Source organism: Lissotriton vulgaris, chromosome 6 (genome assembly GCF_964263255.1).
Source record: "Lissotriton vulgaris chromosome 6, aLisVul1.2, whole genome shotgun sequence".
Classification (NCBI taxonomy): domain Eukaryota; kingdom Metazoa; phylum Chordata; class Amphibia; order Caudata; family Salamandridae; genus Lissotriton; species Lissotriton vulgaris.
In genome coordinates, this window is record NC_141694.1 from 999,611,181 (window position 1) to 999,631,619 (window position 20,439).

Genomic DNA, 20,439 nt, shown 5'->3' on the forward strand with positions numbered 1-20,439 from the left:
GGGGGCCATTTTGAGTGCTGGTACAGGCAGGCCCTGGCCATGTGCTGGGGGGCAAGGGGGCATTTTGAATGCAGGCAGTGTTCTCAGGCCTGCACCTATTTTGCCTAGCTTTCATCCATTATGCCCAGGGGTAGTGAGTGGTGCATGGGCCTAGTATTTTTGTGGGGTGTCTTCAATTTAAACATCATGGAGGGCATGGATGGCATGGGATTATGCTGACTTTTGTGTGTTTTTCGATTTTTTTGGCTGCATAACTGATGTTCCTCTGTCTTCCATTGCTTTTAGGTGCACAAGAGAACCACCAGTGCCAGGAAGAAATCCTGCAGGGGTGTGTGCAGCATAACGTCACGCGACGTCACGTGTGGCCACAGACAAGACAACTCTGCAACTCATGCAACTGTGGCCTGCTGTTCTGACATCTGAAGAAGATGGCCCCAAAAAAAGTTCCCCGTAGCTCCTCTAGCAAGAAAGTTGCCAGTAAGGAGCAGAAGAAGCAAGTGGCGCCACTTACCAAGAAGACTGGTGTGCCGACCGCCACATTTTTTGGGAAAAAAATAAGTACGCCTGCAGCAGCAGCGGGGTCTGCTGGGGACCAGGCTGCCACCACCACCACGCCAACTTAAGTCCAAGCCCTTGAGCGCTTTAGAGGCCGCCAGTATAGTTGTTCAATCACCATCAACCAGTGATGTTGGCTAATCGCAAGAAAGTAGCAGCAATGTCCCTCAATCAACACAGGTTGTTGTAACTCATCTGACGAGTGTTCAACAACCACAGCCGCAACAACAACCACATGTGCAAGTAGAAGCCCAAGTACATGTGGAAGGAGAGGCAGCGAAAGGAGATGCACAAGCAGAGGTGCATAGAGTGGCACAAGTGCCCACAATAGTTGTTCCTCCCGAAGTAGGAGCACATCAGGAAATCGACATTCAAGCTGAGGTATCATTTGAGGAAGCCACTCCTCCTGATCATTCATTGTCTTCCACATCCCTAGCAAGGAAAAGATCAAGGATGGTGTCTACATCTTCTTCAAGCCCCCTTCCTTCTGATGATACGGATCTTACTTGGGAACCACCACAGCCGTCTGAGAGTGAGGCACACCATGATCTGACAAAGGTAGCTAAGCGTAAAAGGAAGGTCCCCGGAACTCTCGTACTTATGGAGTGTGATGATGACGCTGAACAAGAAGTGGCGTATACTCCTGCTGATGAAGACTCTCACGATGACGACGCCGTCATCATACACGTCACTGCAGCCCCAGCGGGCATGCAGCAAACAGACATTTTGAACCTAGCCCGAGAAGCTGCTGAGCGTGATGTTGACGACGAGTCAATGGGACCACCACAGTTAACTAGTACACCACCACCTACCGCTTCCATATTTTCTCGCCAGAGGGGACCTCCATCCACCTCGACTTCCATGTCCGCAATTAGTGGTGCTGCAAGTGCACAACGTAGTAAAGTTCGGCAACACACATCCTCCACTTCATCTGGCATTAGCATGACCAGTATCGCCTCCTCCGCCCCCCACAGACATTTGAAATCCGCGGTTTGGGACTTCTTCAGTGTTAGCACAACAAGGGAAAACATAGCTATTTGCAGCATTTGTAATCTTGAAGTTAGTCGTGGTAAGCTTGGTACCAACTATGGTACCGGAGGCCAGAGAGGTCATCTTGAGAGACAGCAAACTGTCAAATGGCATGCGCACCTAAAAGAGATCAAGGAAGCCGGAATTGCAAGTCAACAAACTGCATCCATTGATCTTTCATCTGATGATGACGAGGAGGAAGAAGCGTCACACACTTCACTTACACCCAGTACCCCTGTTAGCAGCACACCACCTGTGAGCCACACTAAGAGTGTGGGAGAGAGTGAGACACCAATGCGAAAAAGTTCATCATCACCGAGCGTAACTGGGTCGAAGAAGTCATCATCATCATCATCCCGTAAAATCATGGTCCAGCCCACCATTAGAAGCATGTTGTTTTCAGATGCACCATTTGAACGCAACCACCCAATGACGCGTCTGTATAACACTAAGCTGGCTAAAATGCTAGCTCTGGACCTTCTCCCTTTTTCTTTTGTGGAAGGGGTTGGTTTTCTTGAATTAGTGGCAACGCTCTGCCCTAATTGGAAGGTTCCTAGCCGGTTCTATTTTGCCAGAGTTGCGGTTCCAGCACTACATGAAGATGTGCTGAAGGTGATTGGGGCAGCTTTGCAGAAGAGTGCTGTTCACACTATACATCTAACAACAGACATGTGGACCAGTGGCGCAGGCGCTGATTACATGTGCATCACTGCACACTGGGTCTCTTTTTCAGGATTAACAGCAAAGCTAAGAACAGGTGTTGACCCGGACAACGTTTTTAAAGCTGCTCGGAAATATGCAACACTAGCCATGTTTGGCATGGAGAAAAGTCATACAGGAGAAAACATTTTGAAGTAGTTTAACACAAAGGTCTTTCAATGGCTGTCCCCAATAAAACGCAAGATTGTTTATGTTTCCACGGATAATGGCACCAATGTAGTTAAGGCCATGGATCTGGGTAACTATTTCAGAGTGCTGTGTTTGGTGCACTGTATAAACCTGATTGTTAAAAAATTCTTGAGTGAAGAAAGTCCAGTGTGCGAGTTACTGACCACCTGCCAAAGAATGTGCATACATTTCAGCCATTCTTTTAAGGCCCGGAAGCATCTGAGGGGCCTGCTACATCAAGGTCGACTGCCAGTGAAAGCACTCATCCAGGAAGTGGCAACACGTTGGAACTCAACCTTCTGCATGCTTGAGCGTCTGTATGAGCAGTGTGCGGTACTCGATCAGTATTTCTTTACACAGGGTACAGCTATGAAGGACCTGAGGATACATGCGGAGCAATGGAAGCTAGTTAAAAGCCTGACAGACATGCTTCGTCCTTTTGAGGTCTTCACGGGTGCAGTCAGCAGGGAGGACCGTAATTTGGGAAAAGCTATCCCATTGTTGCGCATGCTAGAGCACCAACTGAAGGCGGTGTCTTCTACGTTTCAAAAAGATGAAGAAAAGCCAGAAGCTTTTGATTTGGCGGAGAAATTATTAGAGCGCCTACTTTGCGATGAACGTCTTCAAAAGATCCACACAAAACAGCATTACATTTGTGCTACTATTCTGGATCCACGCTACATAAAGGCACTGGCAGGCAGAGCATTCTTTCCTTTTGGTGACGCCGAAGTTTCAAAGTACAAACGTTGGCTAGCTATGTCAGCCATGAGGTTTGAAAGAGAACGGCAGGAAATTGAAGGAAAAGAAAGTACATCAGTATCAGCAGGCCATCCGGAGTCAAAAGAATTCACTTCTGCACCTGTGGCTGTGGAAGAATTGAGTGATTTTCCCTCTCAGCCGTTAAAGACTCCAGCAACCGGATCATCCGCACCAGACACAACAGTAACATTGTGTGAAGAAGAGGATTGGCTAACTCAGCTTGGGTTTGCTTCTCAAAAGGTCCCTGCAAAAAGTAAGCAAACTGGAGGAACCGTGGAGAACCTTGAGTCGATGGTGCAGGACTATCTGAATGACTCAACAGAGGTCTAGGTTCATGATGATCCATTGGCGTATTGGCATGGGAAAAAAGAATTGTGGCCAGAGATCTCCAACCTGGCTATAAATTACTTGTCTTGCCCACTCGCAAGCGTGTCTTCTAAACGTGTTTTCAGTGCTGCTGGTGGGATTGTAATTTGCAAAAGGACCCGCCTCTCGCCCAAAAATGTGGAGAGGTTAACAATGATCAAGATGAATCAGCACCTCATACCACCAGATTACAAAGTACGAGAATACACGCCGGAAGAAGACGAGGAGGGCACCAACTTAGATGAGGGAACTTCTTCTCTGTTAGGTGACCTACTCCCGCCTGAATTTGCAGAGTATGAGGACGAACTCTTGTTCCCTGACACCGAGCCCTGAAAATGAGCCAATGAATCAATAACTTTCTTTTTCGTCCTTATTCACTTTTATTCCTGTGTGTCTGTCTTTCTTTGTTTTGCAAAGTCAATATAAATAAAAACTTTAATCACCTAATCACAAAAACAAGCCCATCAGTAGAACTGTCTTCACTTATTTGCTTATTGATTTGAAGGTGCCGCAGTCTGCATTCCTCAGGTTCACAAGTTCACAAGAACATGCTCCTCTATCCTCCTCCTCCAGACTCCTATTTCCCTCAAAGCAGATGGCTGGATTACGCCCAATGAAGAAAGACTCTGCACTTGTGGGGGTGTTCTACTTCTTTGCGGGTGAGTTGACGGCTCTGGGGCCATTGCTGGGAAGGTCTAATACCGGATAAAAGTGGTTTGGACAAAATCGGAGGCGAAATTTTTGTTTGCGTTTTTGCTGACTTGCTTGTCTTTGAGGTGCTGTTTGGGGGGGTTCCGGGTGTTTGTGGGTGGGTTTTGGGGTCTGGGAGCCCTGCTGCTGGCACAGTCTAATTTTGATTGCATTTGTTTTTCAGGAAATCCATGGTGGAAAAGGGGAGTTATGGCCAAGCTGCACAGCGCGTTTGGACAGAAGGCCGAAAAATATTGTAAGTATGAGATTTTCCATTTTTGCTTTTTGCCTGTTTGGGGGTATTGTGCTTTTTTGCGGGTGGGTTGGCGGGTCTTGGGGCATTGCTGGGAAGGTCTAATACCGGATAAAAGTGGTTTGGCGAAAATCAGACATGAAAAAGTTTTTGCCTTTTTGCTCACTATCATGTTTTCGTGGGCCTGTTTGGGGGGCTTCCTGGTGTTTGTGGGTGGGTTTCAGGGTCTTAGAGCAACGCTGGGTATGGATACTTTTGATTGCAAGTGGTTTGAAGCACATCTATGATGGCAAAGGGGAGTTAGGGCCTAGCTGCAGAGCGCGTGCGGAGTGATTCTGGAAATTTGCCTGAAAATTTCTAAGTGCCCATTTTTGAAGTTTTGCTTTTTGGCTGTTTGGGGGTCTTCTACTAGTTTGCCGGGTCTGGTGGCTCAGTGGACTAATGCGTCTACTGCAGGGGCCTGTGTTTGACCTCATGGTCACAGGTTCAAATCCCGGCGGGTCCACTCAGCCTTTCATCCATTTGGGGTCGATAAAATGAGTACCATTGAGTTGGGTAACAACAAACATCTGTTATTTCAGCGCCAAGATGCCCGTAGTGGTGAATGTGCGCTTTACAAATACTCATGTTATGTTATGTTATGTTTCCGCCTGGGTTGACGGCTCTGGGGCCATTGCTGGGAAGGTCTAATACCGGATAAAAGTGGTTTGGACAAAATCGGAGGCAACATTTTTTTGCGTTTTTGCTGACTTGCTTGTCTTTGAGGTGCTGTTTGGGGGGGTTCCGGGTGTTTGTGGGTGGGTTTTGGGGTCTGGGAGCACTGCTGGCACAGTCTAATTTTGATTGCATTTGTTTTTCAGGAAATCCATGGTGGAAAAGGGGAGTTACGGCCCAGCTGCACAGCGCGTTTGGACAGAAGGCCGAAAAATATTGTAAGTATGAGATTTTCCATTTTTGCTTTTGCCTGTTTGGGGGTGTTGTGCTTTTTTGCGGGTGGGTTGGCGGGTCTTGGGGCATTGCTGGGAAGGCCTAATACCGGATAAAAGTGGTTTGGAGAAAACTATGCTGAAAAGCCTTTTGGCACTTTTTGTAACTTAGGGTTCGTTAGGGTTAGCACTAGCAGCAGGATTGCATGTGTTTCGGGGTGTTCTAGATTTTTGCAACTGAGTTCTGGGGTCTTAGAGCACTCGTGGGAATGTGTCATTTTGGTTGCAAGTGATTTGAAGAATATCCATGGTGGGAAAGGGGGGATTTGGCCTTGTTAAAGAAAGCGTTTGCCACTATTCTTAACTTAGGGCTCGTTAGGGTTAGCGGTATTGTATTGCATGTGTTTGGGCGGGGGCTGTTTGTGGGGGGGTTTGCGAGTCTTGGAGCGATGCTGGGTATGGATACTTTTGCTTGCTTGCAAGTGGTTTGAATACAATCCACGGTGGGTAAGGGGGGATTTAGGCCTACTTTACTTTCAAAGTACGTTTTGTCACCATTTTTCTACTAGGCCTCGTTTTTTGAGATCTGATTGGGAGTCTTCTACATTTTTGCGACTGGGTTTAGTAAGGGTCTGGTAGCACTGCTGGGAAGGTCTAATTTTGTGCTAAAACACAGTTTACAGTACACCTAGCTTGAGGGGAAAGATCCGCAAAATTAATTTGCCCATACTTATTTATCCTTCAAAAGGAGACTCAGACAGAATATGCACTTTCAAAAATATTGTACTGTCTATTAGGAAACTCAAAGTGTGACTTTTTGCACTACACAGCATACATACCTTATATTTATTTGTCAGTGGTGTTCTAATATCACTTCCTGTTTTTCCATCAATAATTACAGGCCGGGTTTCAGTCTGTGCAATGGGAAAAAAAGGATGAAGTCAGGCTTCACATTAGCGAGCCGCAATTCAGCATCCGCCAGGCAGGCAGCGGACAGGGTGTCTTCTGGTCACCAACATTGATGGACGGAGCGTCAGCTGGAATGGAGGAGTCCCGCTAATAAGAGGAATGGTTTGATGCATGCAACTTACCAAATTCAACAGGACAACTACAACAACATACAGATACAGTGTCCGTTCTTTTCTACTTATCTTTTAGGTAATGTTATTGCTGTGAACTTCTATGAGTGTGACTCTGCATTTCTTTGATCTTGTAGCAGGGTTTCCGTTCTCCCACAGAACTGTGCACAGAGATCTAGAACCTGGGTGAGTCAGGGTGACCCAGAACTCACCTTTGTTTCAGAAATCCCCTTACCAAGCTAGCTACAGTGTCTCATCGGTAGTAAATACTTCCCAATGACTTAGACAATCCAGAACATGAACTTAGAATACCTCAGGTATCGTGGAACACATGAACACTCTTTCGTTATATAATCATTCCAAACCGAAACTGGGAGGCAGAGAACACACGTGCAAGTTTGAAATGTTTATTTTTCAATGCAACATTCTCAAACGCAGTATCTTATATAATATCAATATACATATTATAAAAATCTGAGTTAGCAGCATAGTCACTAATCCATAATAAGCAAAAGGTGATAGCATGTTATGATGCAAAGATCTATATAATTCTGTATCACCTATATTTCGCGCACCCTAATTAGCATATTATATTATATCTAAGAAGGTCTCATCTGGGTTCTTAGCAGGGCGGACCCATACCTCTAATTCTCAGTAGGAGGAGATCACATCAACCGCTACCAGCTCTCAGCATGCGAAGCATCAAGTGTTTTCTTTCATTCTCTGTAACTCTATCTTAAACCCACGTAGAGCCCAATATTGGCAGCAACATTATTTGTGTTATGACTAACGTGGTGCGAGGATCAGGCCTTCAACAACCTTGTGTTAGGTTATTCTTAGAGTGTGCAGTTCTCAGTGTGCAGACAGTTGTACCAAGTGTACCAAGCACGACTGATACCAAGGCAATAACATATTATTCTCAAATAAATCACATCTTTCGTCTAGGTTGAAAGCTACAATAACAATTAGGTGTTGTGTGCAAACCGAAGCAGAAAGAAAATATGGCGTTTAAACATTTAATAAGCACATGCTAACTTAACACAATATATAGAAACGTAGTAACCATATGACACCCCCCCAATGATCCGAGGACAGTTTAAAAAAGAAAAATTATAAGCCAATACTCTATGAGAGGCAGGACATGAAAGCAGAGTTCAATGATATTGAGCCAAGCTAAATATATGTAAATGTATGTAAAATTTAAAATTAAAATTCATGTATGAATGCCTATAGTGGCCACACAAAATATAAAAAGTCGAACTTGAGGCCTACTCTCAGTTAATAGGCCCGGAACATCTGAAAAAATCGAATGTTCGTATTGAAAGAGGCACCATTCAGAATTACTAAAAAGTCACGTGCCATAATGATGGAAGTCTTCAAAGTCACTCATGGGTTGAATGAATATGCAAAATAGGTAGCCACAGCTTCCAACATGAAATCACTGTCATCATCCGAAAACAGTTCAGCCATCCAATTAAGCAATGGGAAAGAACATACGTGCTCCTCCAACACCGATTCCTCTAGCAACATCAGAGGACAACTCAGTGGGTTCTCGAGAACGCTCTGTGCCAGAAAGTCATGCGCCGCTGCAAATATGTCCCACTGACCCATTAGTCCATGCATCGCTGCCACAGCCATAACCCTTTCGCCAGAACAGACCAGCTCGTGAGCCACTACGGGGTTCATCAGCTGATCAAAGTTGACGTCAGGAGAAGTCGGTAAACAGAGACACAAATCAATGGACCAGTCGAAATCACAGCTCAGGCAATGAAACACGGGCTGGACACATGTGAAATAGGAAAATCTGAAGGATAATCCAAAAGCTGTGCTTAAAGTCGCAAGCGGCAGGGAGCCATAGTAATCAAGCATCCGGTTGCGAAACTGCATCAGTAGGTGCTGTGAGTTTCCTTGCGCAGGATGGGCATCCATGTTTTATAAAGTAAAATATCACCAGAATGCCTGCAGCCAAAGCCAGCAAAACAGGAAATCCGCCAAACAGGCTAGCGAATATAGAATGAAAGAACGCAGGGATAATACCAAATACTTTTTCAAATGTAGTCACGAGACCACTGCTAACCATTTTAAAAAAATGAGCCAGGCTAGTTGTGGAGGAGGCATTGAAGATTTGATGAACCAGCTCGCAGAAATGAAACGGCAAATCAGTACTTAAAAGTGCCTGTACTTCTGTGCGTGTGTTTGCTATGTGAAGGACATAAGTTTCGCGGGTAGAGCTCAGGGCCACCTGCTTTTGAGACAATAGGGCCCTTATACGGCCTAAACCATTGAACTCAGCTTTCAAGGTTGGTATTCTTGGCCAAATTAAAACATCTGAATTCCCATGCGTGGGTGGATATAACACATTCTTGCAGCAAACCACCCTTTCTGACACGGTAACCACATATGCGATACCGGCCTCTAACCCACAACAAAATTCGTTATTCAAAAGTAAATAACTACCGTTGGACAACAAAATGAACGTGGGAACTATTGCAGGAACTGGTGTCCCTTTCAAAACACAGGCCAAATTAGGTTTGTCCTGATCACAAGAACCATGCAACTGGATGTGTCTGCATATTAGTGAGTGGTCAGGTGACTGTGTACATTCTTCACCATTCAGATTCACTTCATTTCCCTCTTTTAGGCATCTATAAGTGTATGGTAAAGACCATGTCTCATGGAGAAAAGCACTGCCTAATGGTTCATATCGCCCAATGGCTATATATTTCATACAATTTGTAAATTTATACAAAGCAAAAGGTAAGGTAATCACACCATGGATAAGCCATGTAGCAGCGGTCACTTCAGCCACAGAAAAAGGCAAGGATTCAAATTTTTCAATGTGTAACATAGAAAATGTCGCATCTCTCATTGATAGCATGCGCTGTTTTTCAGTCAGATTAAATGGGGCAAATAGTGATGAGACGTTCATAAAATTCCAAGGCACTCAACGATTCTTAAGAGTTTGTAGTGTCCAAGCAAACTGCATCACAGAACGTAATTGATTTTGACCATGATATAACACGGACACTTCATCATGTACAATGTCAACAACAGAAGACACAATATTGTTTAACGTGTAAATCCGGGAAGAAAGCGTGTTAATACTGTTATTAACAACTGCAAGCACCTTTTCTAAATTAGCTTGATCAATAGCTCTCAGGCGTTTAGCAGCCTCAACCTGGGTAACTTTCCAAATTTCATTGTAAATCGCATACAGCCATCGTTTAGATCTACCTTTAGCTGGGCCTTTTATAAAATCGTTCAAATCCACATTATCATTCAATAGAGACAGATGTAGTTTAACTGCAGCTAATGTGGAATGTTGTAACCAATTCTGACACAGCTTCCCCACAGAATAAGTCGTGACAGTATAGTCTTCTTCAAAATGGGGATCGAGTCTGACTTCTGTGAACCCCTCAGCCAAACCCAGAAAACGGCGTTGGCAAGAATCAGCACTCCTATGCCACACCAGCCAACCCTTAGAATCCAAACTGGAAATGTTAAAGGACGAATTGTGTAAACGAGTTTGCAACTCATGAATGGACAAATCAGTAAAATTACCCCAACCTGTATATTCCTCTAGAACTGGGATGGTCGGTGTATTTAATTTTTTTAGAAGTAGCCAATCCAAAGCATGTTGTTTGGAAAATGGTTGAATTTAAAAACAACATGTGATGCGGGATGAGACATGCACGGTGCAAAGCCTCAGTGCCTTGTACCTGCCAATCTTTGGTACCCCAAACCGATTTAAGGTCAATTGTTCCTTTCCAAAACTCGTAGCCATCTACAGCCAACTTGTCTAGAAAGGACGCCGAATACAGCATTTTTGTATCTGTAAGTTTAACTTTGGACATGGGCTTTTGTGTCATTTTAAAATAGAATGACTCGGGATTTGATTGATTAAAGTCTGTAAAATAGGTGTATTTTTTCAGAAACGTATTGGAGCTGCCACCGAATGGAGCAGGGCAGTGTTCCCATTGTGTATAATTCACAGCAACCCTCCTGGAATTTGTTTTATGTAAAAAATGATTACCATAGTGTTGAAAACAAAACAAATCACCATAATTAATAGAATCTGTATACAGATCCTCAGCATCGAAGGCAGCATAATACTTCAAATCAGAGAATAATGCTTCTACGGCCTGAATATCCCAATCATCAGAACGTATATTTTGTTTAATCACATCTCCCATGTTTACTCTAAGCACATTTGGAACATTAATCACTTCAGTGGGCCCATGTATCTGAAACCTAACCGCATCCCACACAATCCCATCAAGGACAGGCCAAGCAGTAATGTTAACTGTATTTAAGTTTCGTTTCAGTCTGTGCGCTGAATGTGAAGAGGAAAGAGGGTCCAATGTTCCATTAAGGTACCGAATTCCTGTTCTTTCTTTAACGTAGTGACCATCAATCAGACGGAAAAAATAAAACACAAAACCAATTGACATAAAAAGATAAAATGAAAATAAGATCAACCAAATGTATGTCCAAGGGGGAATTAAAAAATGTTTTTTAAACAACGTGGCATATCTTGCAATGTTTGAGGGTTTCTTTGAAAGTTCCGAAACAGAGTCAAAAGAGAATCTGGACTGGTTGGCCAAACGGGTCTGCAAATCAGGCATTGATAAATCAGCAGGATAGGTGTAGGTCAGCTCATCAATGTTAGTAACAGGAATAGTATTTAATAAAGGACTGGATATGGCAGGCATCTCGAGGGACACCTCCTGTTCTGCGCCAGATGTTATTGCTAGTACAGAGTGCCTCACCATGGAAGGACAGGATACAGCCGGTGTCATGCTATGAAGAATCGGCCAACCTGTGTGTCTTGACATTGTCAATACAAATAAATCTGTTTTCCTTACGACCAGGAAGTGGTGGTAAAATGACTGTTCTTGTGCCCTTCACTCCAAGAACTCGAACCGGTGCTCGATATGAGGGACCAAACTCTTTCTTGTTATCGATCTTCTCTCGAACCAGTTCTCCAACTACCGGGATCTGCAGCGCATCATCCGATGTGGAGGGCAAACGTTCCTTTGCAAGACTGTCTCTGGTCTTTTGTAGATTCTGTAAAACATTGCAATGTTCATCTACGTCAAAGGCCGTGGCCTGGGCCTTGGAGTCTAGCCCATCGAGGTCAGGTACATACATCTTGATACCAAAGAGCATTTTGTATGGGGTCCGCCCACCCAGAGACCTTCTAGGGAGATTATTAAGCGCACGCTGCACGCCATTGAGGTGGGCTAACCAGTTTCTGCCAGTGCCTATAACTCGAGCTGTCAAAGATTGCTTTAAGTCGCGGTTCATTCGTTCAACTACACTATTACCCTCAGGTCTGTAGGGGCTCGAAAACTTGACTTGGACCCCCATCGAAACCATAGCATCCTTATACGCCTTAGAGGCGAAAGCCGGACCCTGATCCGAATGGAAAGTACCACAGGCAAAAATTCCCACAAAGACTCGCAAATCCTTAATGACAGTACGTGAATCAGCGCTTCGATGTGGCCAAACCCACACAAAGCGTGTGCATGAATCAACTGCTACTAAGATGTACTTATACGCAGTATCAGAAGAAAATGGACTGCAGTAATCTAAATAAACGCACCCAAGTGGTTTATTCGAGATGTACAACTGTGTCTGAGGCGGACGCGCAGCAGTTGAAGGCTTAATCTGCTGGCAAATGTCACATTGAAGGACATAATCGCGCGTCTGTTTGTACAGTCCCCGCCACCAGAACCTCTGTTGTAGCTGAGTTACAGTGGCTGAGACGCCCGCATGCGCAGACGCCACACCTTCATGAGCCGCTGTAATCAAAGCAGCCCTGCGATCCGAGTTGGGAACTAGACGTTCGCCAACTTCAGGGATTTTCACATAAGGAACCTTATCGGGACTTAAGTGGTATGTGTATTTAGAAGGGAACCCCGCAGGATATTTACTTCCCTTCTCTGTTGCAGCAACTGCTGCCAAGATGTCATCATCTATTTTGCTTTTGGATCTCGTGACTGCTGCAACTAAGTATTTCGATACTGCTGACTTCGCTGCTTCATCAGCAAGCGAATTGCCAACAGCGTGGACCCCCACGCGCTGATGACCGAGAGTATGAATCACAAACACGAGTGGCAACTTCTCTTTAAGTTCCGCCACTCGGACCCAGATCGTCTTATGTTTTATTGTGCTACCTTTGGAGTCACGAAATTCATTCTGAATCCAAAAGAACAAGTTTTCATTGTAAGACTGGACACAGTAGTAAGAGTCACTTACGATCAAAGTCGTCACACTAGGATCTGCGTACTCCAATGCAAGCATCAGAGCACGAAGCTCTGCTAATTGTGCGGTGCAGTCCCCAAGCGTCTGCGTGTGCACGACACTGGACTCGAACTCATCGTTCACCATGGCACCGACCACAATGGCGCAAGCGGAAACGTAGGCATGTTTAGAGCCATGCGCAACCTGCGCCGAACCATCAGTGTAAATGATGCAATGGAAATCCTCCAACGGCCGCATTGCTAAAGGAGCAGGATGAACAAATTCATACTGTAAATACTCCTGCGACCGTAACGTGGCGTCAAAAATGAACGTGACATCCTGGGACGTCAAGGATGCAGCCCATTGAATCCACCGAGGGTGCAAAGCTTTGGAATTAGGTACACTGGCTTTCGTAACCGCCTCTAAGGCAGGACACGGGGTAACAACCAACATGCGTTTTCCTTGTGACAGGGCTCGTTCTTTAAGAATCGCCATCTGCACAGCCGTTAAAACTTTTTCTACAGTGGAAAATCGCAGTTCAGCCGAAGTGTACAAGTGTGACTTGTAAGCAATAGGTACTGTATCTCCTTTCATTAAAAGTCAGGTACGTGAAACCCACCGCCCCACTCACAAACACGAGTGGCAACTTCTCTTTAAGTTCCGCCACTCGGACCCAGATCGTCTTATGTTTTATTGTGCTACCTTTGGAGTCACGAAATTCATTCTGAATCCAAAAGAACAAGTTTTCATTGTAAGACTGGACACAGTAGTAAGAGTCACTTACGATCAAAGTCGTCACACTAGGATCTGCGTACTCCAATGCAAGCATCAGAGCACGAAGCTCTGCTAATTGTGCGGTGCAGTCCCCAAGCGTCTGCGTGTGCACGACACTGGACTCGAACTCATCGTTCACCATGGCACCGACCACAATGGCGCAAGCGGAAACGTAGGCATGTTTAGAGCCATGCGCAACCTGCGCCGAACCATCAGTGTAAATGATGCAATGGAAATCCTCCAACGGCCGCATTGCTAAAGGAGCAGGATGAACAAATTCATACTGTAAATACTCCTGCGACCGTAACGTGGCGTCAAAAATGAACGTGACATCCTGGGACGTCAAGGATGCAGCCCATTGAATCCACCGAGGGTGCAAAGCTTTGGAATTAGGTACACTGGCTTTCGTAACCGCCTCTAAGGCAGGACACGGGGTAACAACCAACATGCGTTTTCCTTGTGACAGGGCTCGTTCTTTAAGAATCGCCATCTGCACAGCCGTTAAAACTTTTTCTACAGTGGAAAATCGCAGTTCAGCCGAAGTGTACAAGTGTGACTTGTAAGCAATAGGTACTGTATCTCCTTCATTAAAAGTCAGGTACGTGAAACCCACCGCCCTAGGGATAATCCTTATCACCAGGTTGGTCTGGTTATCACGAGTCTGTAAGTATTCAGAAGCGAGCAAATCAGCCTGCAAAGACTGCAGAATGGCCGAATGCTCAGGCAGCCAGCATGATTTGGAAAAAGATGGTTGTATCAAAGCATACAAAGGCTTGATACGCTGGGCATATTCCGGAATGTAAGTCCTCCCGAAATTCAAAAATCCCAGCAGAGATTGTAATTTTTTCAGTGTTGTCGGAGAACGCAACTGTGCGCATTTCTCCAGGAAGTGAGGTGCTAAACCCTTCCCTTCGTTGTTAAGCTCGTAACCTAGAAACAACACTGTGTACTCTGCAATGTGCGACTTTGCAAAGTTAAACTTGTAACCTATGTCAGCAAAGTTACAAATTATGCTATTTACTCGACACAGATGCTCCCAAAGATCGTCGTCTGTGAGATAAATGTCATCCACATATGAACAAGCAACTGGGTCGAAGCTCTCCAAAAGAGAGACTATGCGGGCGGAGAATACTCCAGGACTGTTCTTATAGCCCATTGAAAGACGCCGAAACATTTTTTGCACACCGCGCATGTAAAACTGGTCCATTGGGAACTTAGACCGTCTAATCTATGGGCATAAAAACCATTGGAAATGTCAAGCGTGGTTTTGAACCGTTTACGCTCAAGACTATTCACCAACGCAGAGCCATGAGTATTCTGTACTGCGTAGTTACGGCAATGCGAGTTCAAATGCCTATAATCCAAAACCAAACGATATGAGCCGTCCGGCTTGTTTACAGTAAAAAGTGGGTTATTCATCGGTGACACACACGTTTCAATTACACCTTGATATTCCAATTGTTCAAGGATAGCCGCGACTGAAGCTTTGGCTTCACGTCGTATGGGATATTGAGGTTGAGGCTGTGGTTGAGACCGTAAAGGAATCTCGTGGCTTGGCGACAATTTATCCCAGCCACACTGATTACGGTACACAGCCGGCGCAAGCGCCAGAGCCCACTCTTCTGCAAAATGCAGCGCTTCCACTCTCGGTACAGTGTGCGCGAAACTGGGCAGGATTAACTCCTCCCCTCGCGGAGCTGCGAGAACAAAAGGTGGGGGCCAGTCAGCCTCCGAAAGCAAAATGTCATATGTAGACGAGAGATTTTCCCAAAATGCCCCTTTTACAGTTCGCTGCATGTCACCTTCAATTAACAGGACAATTTCAAAAAGTCGTTCAGGGGGAGCAACATGCGTGTCAGCAGTTTCAATCACAACATAAGAATCAGTCGCTGTCACCTTCAACAGTGGACGGAGGGCCTCTCTCACTATGGTAATCTCTGCTGCGCTGTCCAGCAAGGTCAGAGCCCACGTCAGATTCCGAAGCCGCGTTCTCACTATCTGGGGCATAACGATGCGCTGTCAGGGCGGCGACTTTCTTCGTGGCAAACTATGATCTCTTGGGCGTAGAGCCTTCCTGCTGCTCTCCACCGTTTCGCGGGCGGGGCTGACCACGTCCTTGCTGGCCACCCCTGCCCCTGCCGCCCCCTCCACCACCGGTTGACGGAGCCGATGAGTCCTGAAAGGAACGAGGAGAGCGTTGGTCAGAAGCCTGAAACCTCTCAGGCGATTTAATCATCGCGCGGTCGCGCAAATCATAAACACGATCCGACTGCGCAGGCAACGGAGACGCAGGAGCAGAAACCTGTGTTTGTTGTTGTTGTTGCTTACCCTGATTCTGCTTTTTAGGCCAATTTTGCTTCTTGGACTTTTGTTGACCACTAGTTTCCGAAGTTTGACCCTGGGGCTGTTTCTTCTCCTTATCAGGAAAAGCTTTAACCCCCATTGCATTGCGGCCAACCATTTTGTAAGCAGCTACAATTATCCTTGCCAACCGTCGGGGTCGTTCGGCCTCGGGAACCAACGCCAACGCGTTAGCAACTTGAAAGTTCACTGCATCCCCCTTGACATTTGCAAGGATCAGATCGCAAACTACATCAAAGGAGCCACACAGGCGCATACCCAATTCAACAGCCGACTCCGGTCCGTGTTCGTCTTGAACACGTTTAAGGACCCCACCTATATTGGTCACAGACGGGGAGCCATAGCACCTCGAATAGACCGCTGCAAAAGTCTTGCCCCAGGTCTCACAGTCAACAAGTTCAGGAGCCAAATCCTTCGGCAAACTTAGTGTAAGAATCCGGTGTTTATCACCCGGACTCGTGTTGGGAAACACAGCTTCCAGCTGGCCGAATTTCTCAGCAAGCCAGAAAGGAAAATCATCCTTTTCTTGGGGCTTTTAACCCATCACAGAATTAACCATGACCGGATTGATTTTCAGACTAGCATGTTCTGCCCTAAACTGTGCGCCCCGTGGGGCAGCGTCTTGAACATTACGGCTAGTGTAATGAACAAGCGCTCTAATCACTGCCACTGCGACTTCATGAAGCCGCCGCAGATCAGCCACGTTACAAGTGGCGCGTTGAGGGTGAGGAGTGAACCCAGCCAAAGCGGGCCAAGGTGTGCCCGGAATGGACAAAGGACCTAACCTCGAAGCCGATAATGAGTGTGGTAGGGCGCCATCAAACCAAACTCCATGCTGCCATGCATCTATAGGAACTTCCAGTGCTCTGTACGGAGCATATGCAGCCGGTACAGCTGTAGCAGTGTATGAATGGAACACTCCAGAATTAGCGTCCACTGGCGGAAACGTCACCCACGAATAAAACAGTTCGTACGGGTAAGCATGTTCCGCACTCACTACCAGAACAACAGCCAAGCCTTCCACAGGAACATCATACATCCGCAAATGGTCACGCACCGCAATGCGACTATGCTGCAGGATGTCCACGGCTTGTGCCATGCCAGCACAGAAAAGTGAAAACACAAAGATTACTTTGTAGCACAACTGGGTAGTAATTCAAAGAAACCTTTTACAGATAGATTCAAGCTTGAAAAAGACCTATTTCAAAAATAGGTAGGTTTTTCCGACACTGACGTTTTCTGGAAACGGGAATGAAGGCGTTAGGGTTTGAATGTTATACTACTCGAGTGTCATGATATAAGGCCAACCAACGTACGGGCGCCATGTAGCAGGGTTTCCGTTCTCCCACAGAACTGTGCACAGAGATCTAGAGCCTGGGTGAGTCAGGGTGACCCAGAACTCACCTTTGTTTCAGAAATCCCCTTACCAAGCTAGCTACAGTGTCTCATCGGTAGTAAATACTTCCCAATGACTTAGACAATCCAGAACATGAACTTAGAATACCTCAGGTATCGTGGAACACATGAACACTCTTTCGTTATATAATCATTCCAAACCGAAACTGGGAGGCAGAGAACACACGTGCAAGTTTGAAATGTTTATTTTTCAATGCAACATTCTCAAACGCAGTATCTTATATAATATCAATATACATATTATAAAAATCAGAGTTAGCAGCATAGTCACTAATCCATAATAAGCAAAAGGTGATAGCATGTTATGATGCAAAGATCTATATAATTCTGTATCACCTATATTTCGCGCACCCTAATTAGCATATTATATTATATCTAAGAAGGTCTCATCTGGCTTCTTAGCAGGGCGGACCCATACCTCTAATTCTCAGTAGGAGGAGATCACATCAACCGCTACCAGCTCTCAGCATGCGAAGCATCAAGTGTTTTCTTTCATTCTCTGTAACTCTATCTTAAACCCACGTAGAGCCCAATATTGGCAGCAACATTATTTGTGTTATGACTAACGTGGTGCGAGGATCAGGCCTTCAACAACCTTGTGTTAGGTTATTCTTAGAGTGTGCAGTTCTCAGTGTGCAGACAGTTGTACCAAGTGTACCAAGCACGACTGATACCAAGGCAATAACATATTATTCTCAAATAAATCACATCTTTCGCCTAGGTTGAAAGCTACAATAACAATTAGGTGTCATGTGCAAACCAAAGCAGAAAGAAAATATGGCGTTTAAACATTTAATAAGCACATGCTAACTTAACACAATATATAGAAACGTAGTAACCATATGACAATCTCTGCTTCTAAATTCATCCCTACAGCCATTCTATAGGTTTTACTTCTGCTATTTTTTAAACCTAATTTAATGTAAGATGTGTTTCTCTGAGTGAAGAGATAGGCAAGTGAAAACGCTGCAGCCCTGTACTGTCGCATTCTTTCATTCACGGTTGTCAAAAGTACTACTTACTTTTCAGTAACCATGCATGTAGTAGTGCATGAACTTCCTTTATGTCACTTAAAAGATTTATGGTTAGCTTTGTACCCAAAGATTTCTTTATCTTCAATTATTGTTTGTCCATGCTGTGCTTTTTTTCCTTCTCTCAACAAAACTTTCCCAAAATCCCCCATTCCCATCCATTTTCAAAACCCTAAACCTCTTCCCCCGGGCTGTGTGGTTTTGATTGATGTGTGACTAAATGACAGCAATAATTCCACACACTTGCTGGGGAGGATAAGGTCATAGCAACAGGCTGGTGAAGGAATCCGAGGATATATTCTATTCTTTCTCAGCTTGACACTCAGTCACTATTGGCAAATGAAAGCAGATTTTCATGTGCGCCATCAACTTGATTGGTCATCAAGAACATCCTCCTCCTAGACGTGGCAAATTATTACGCTTCTGTGTCCTTCACCTTCGGTACTATTTCTTGTAGTAGTAGCCAATGTCAAAGAAATTCAACGCAAGTACTAGTTATACTTTCAATACTTTACCATTTGTTAGGCTACATTGTGGCACTGTTCTAGTATACTGTCAGCTGCTATATTCTCTATTGTACCGTTCTAATGCTACGGTAAGGACAAACAAGGTTTCATTTTCTTTTTTTTCAGATGCTGCAACTGCCACTGTGTAACACCACTAGTACCACCGCAATGATGACATTTCATCCGCCCAGGATTGCCAACCTTAATCGCCATTTGCCGTGCAGCCAGCCCTGTGCCTAGCCTTATTTCCAAACACAAATTACAGGTAAGATAAGCGTTTGGGGGGAGGAAGTATAATGGAATATTAGGAGAGACGAGAGACTGACGCTAGTACTAGTAAAGTCCTAGGACTATTGATTGAATTCACTTACTCTGTGAGAGACACTTAGTTTTGAAAACATTTGGCCAATTAATTACACAACTTGAATCAAGATGCCACTTAAGTTTCAGGAAAACAAACTTACTGTTAAACCCCCACCCACCAGCCTCAAAAGCAGTAAAAAAAAACATGTATGCTAAGATAAAGTTTAAAGTATATTTATATCCCTAACAAAAATAATCTCCCGCAAGACCCAACCCTTCCCCACTCCCTAACCCCAACGAATGTCCGTGAAAAGTCCAAAAAACCCAACTCCCAATTCCCACCCCCCAGAAGTCTTTAAAAAAGGGGCAAGGGACAGTCTCCTCCTACTGCTGGCTGCTGCTGTTGACTTTCTGGGCCAGGTCGGCATGCTCCTTGCGGAGGGTCTCGAGCAGGGTTTTGGTGTTGAGGAGCTCCTGCTCGAGGTAGGAGACCCTCAGGGAAAGGCGGTGCATCCTTTTTTTGTAACTGCTGTGAGGGCAGCTGATTTCTTTGCTGCTCGATGGTGGCGGGTGGCTGCGGTACCCCGGCTCCGTACCGCTGGAGACCTCCTGCGCTGACTGGCTGACCCAGGGAGCGCAGAAGAGGATGCAGGTGTCGCTGTAGATGTTATAGACGTACTCTGCGTGTCCTCCTCCTCCTGGGCCACCAGCCACCGATATTCGGCAACAGTGGCCTCCAGCCTCCGTTGCCGGGCCCGTCTAGCCAGCTCCTTCCATGTTTGTTTGGAAGGAGCATCTATATGAAGAAAGAAAAAGACATAGTCTGTAACCAATGCTCTTTAAGATTAACACAAAATGATTCAGCAGAAAGTTGTGTCACAGTAGAACTAGCAACTTGCAAGCGCAGTACATAACTATTGTGGTCAGTGTCTATCTAACCTCCCACTTCTTCATCCTTGCTCTAACATTAGTGGGAGTTTAAGGAATCAATTCTACGAGCACTATGGACTCACTCCATTAGAGTCGACTATGACAGTACACCAGTCTTCTTCTTCTTCTTCTCTCTTGTTTAGCAAAATTGGTACGTTAACTTCTGCAAGCCGGCATAATGCCAGCGCAGTCAACTTGCACCCGAGAAAAACAGACGCCCGCCATGATGAGTGAGACAGACTTGCGTTACTGTACCAGTCCAGTACATGCAGGTGGTGATGCTCTTACTTTTCTATTATGGGTGGCACTGAGAATACTCTGTTACAA

General features: G+C 45.2%; 1 pseudogene; it reads left to right on the forward strand.

The window, feature by feature from the left end:
• The first annotated feature begins 428 nt into the window (after positions 1-428).
• Positions 429-20,439, forward strand: part of LOC147708325 (uncharacterized) — a 29,600-nt pseudogene continuing 9,589 nt past the window's right edge.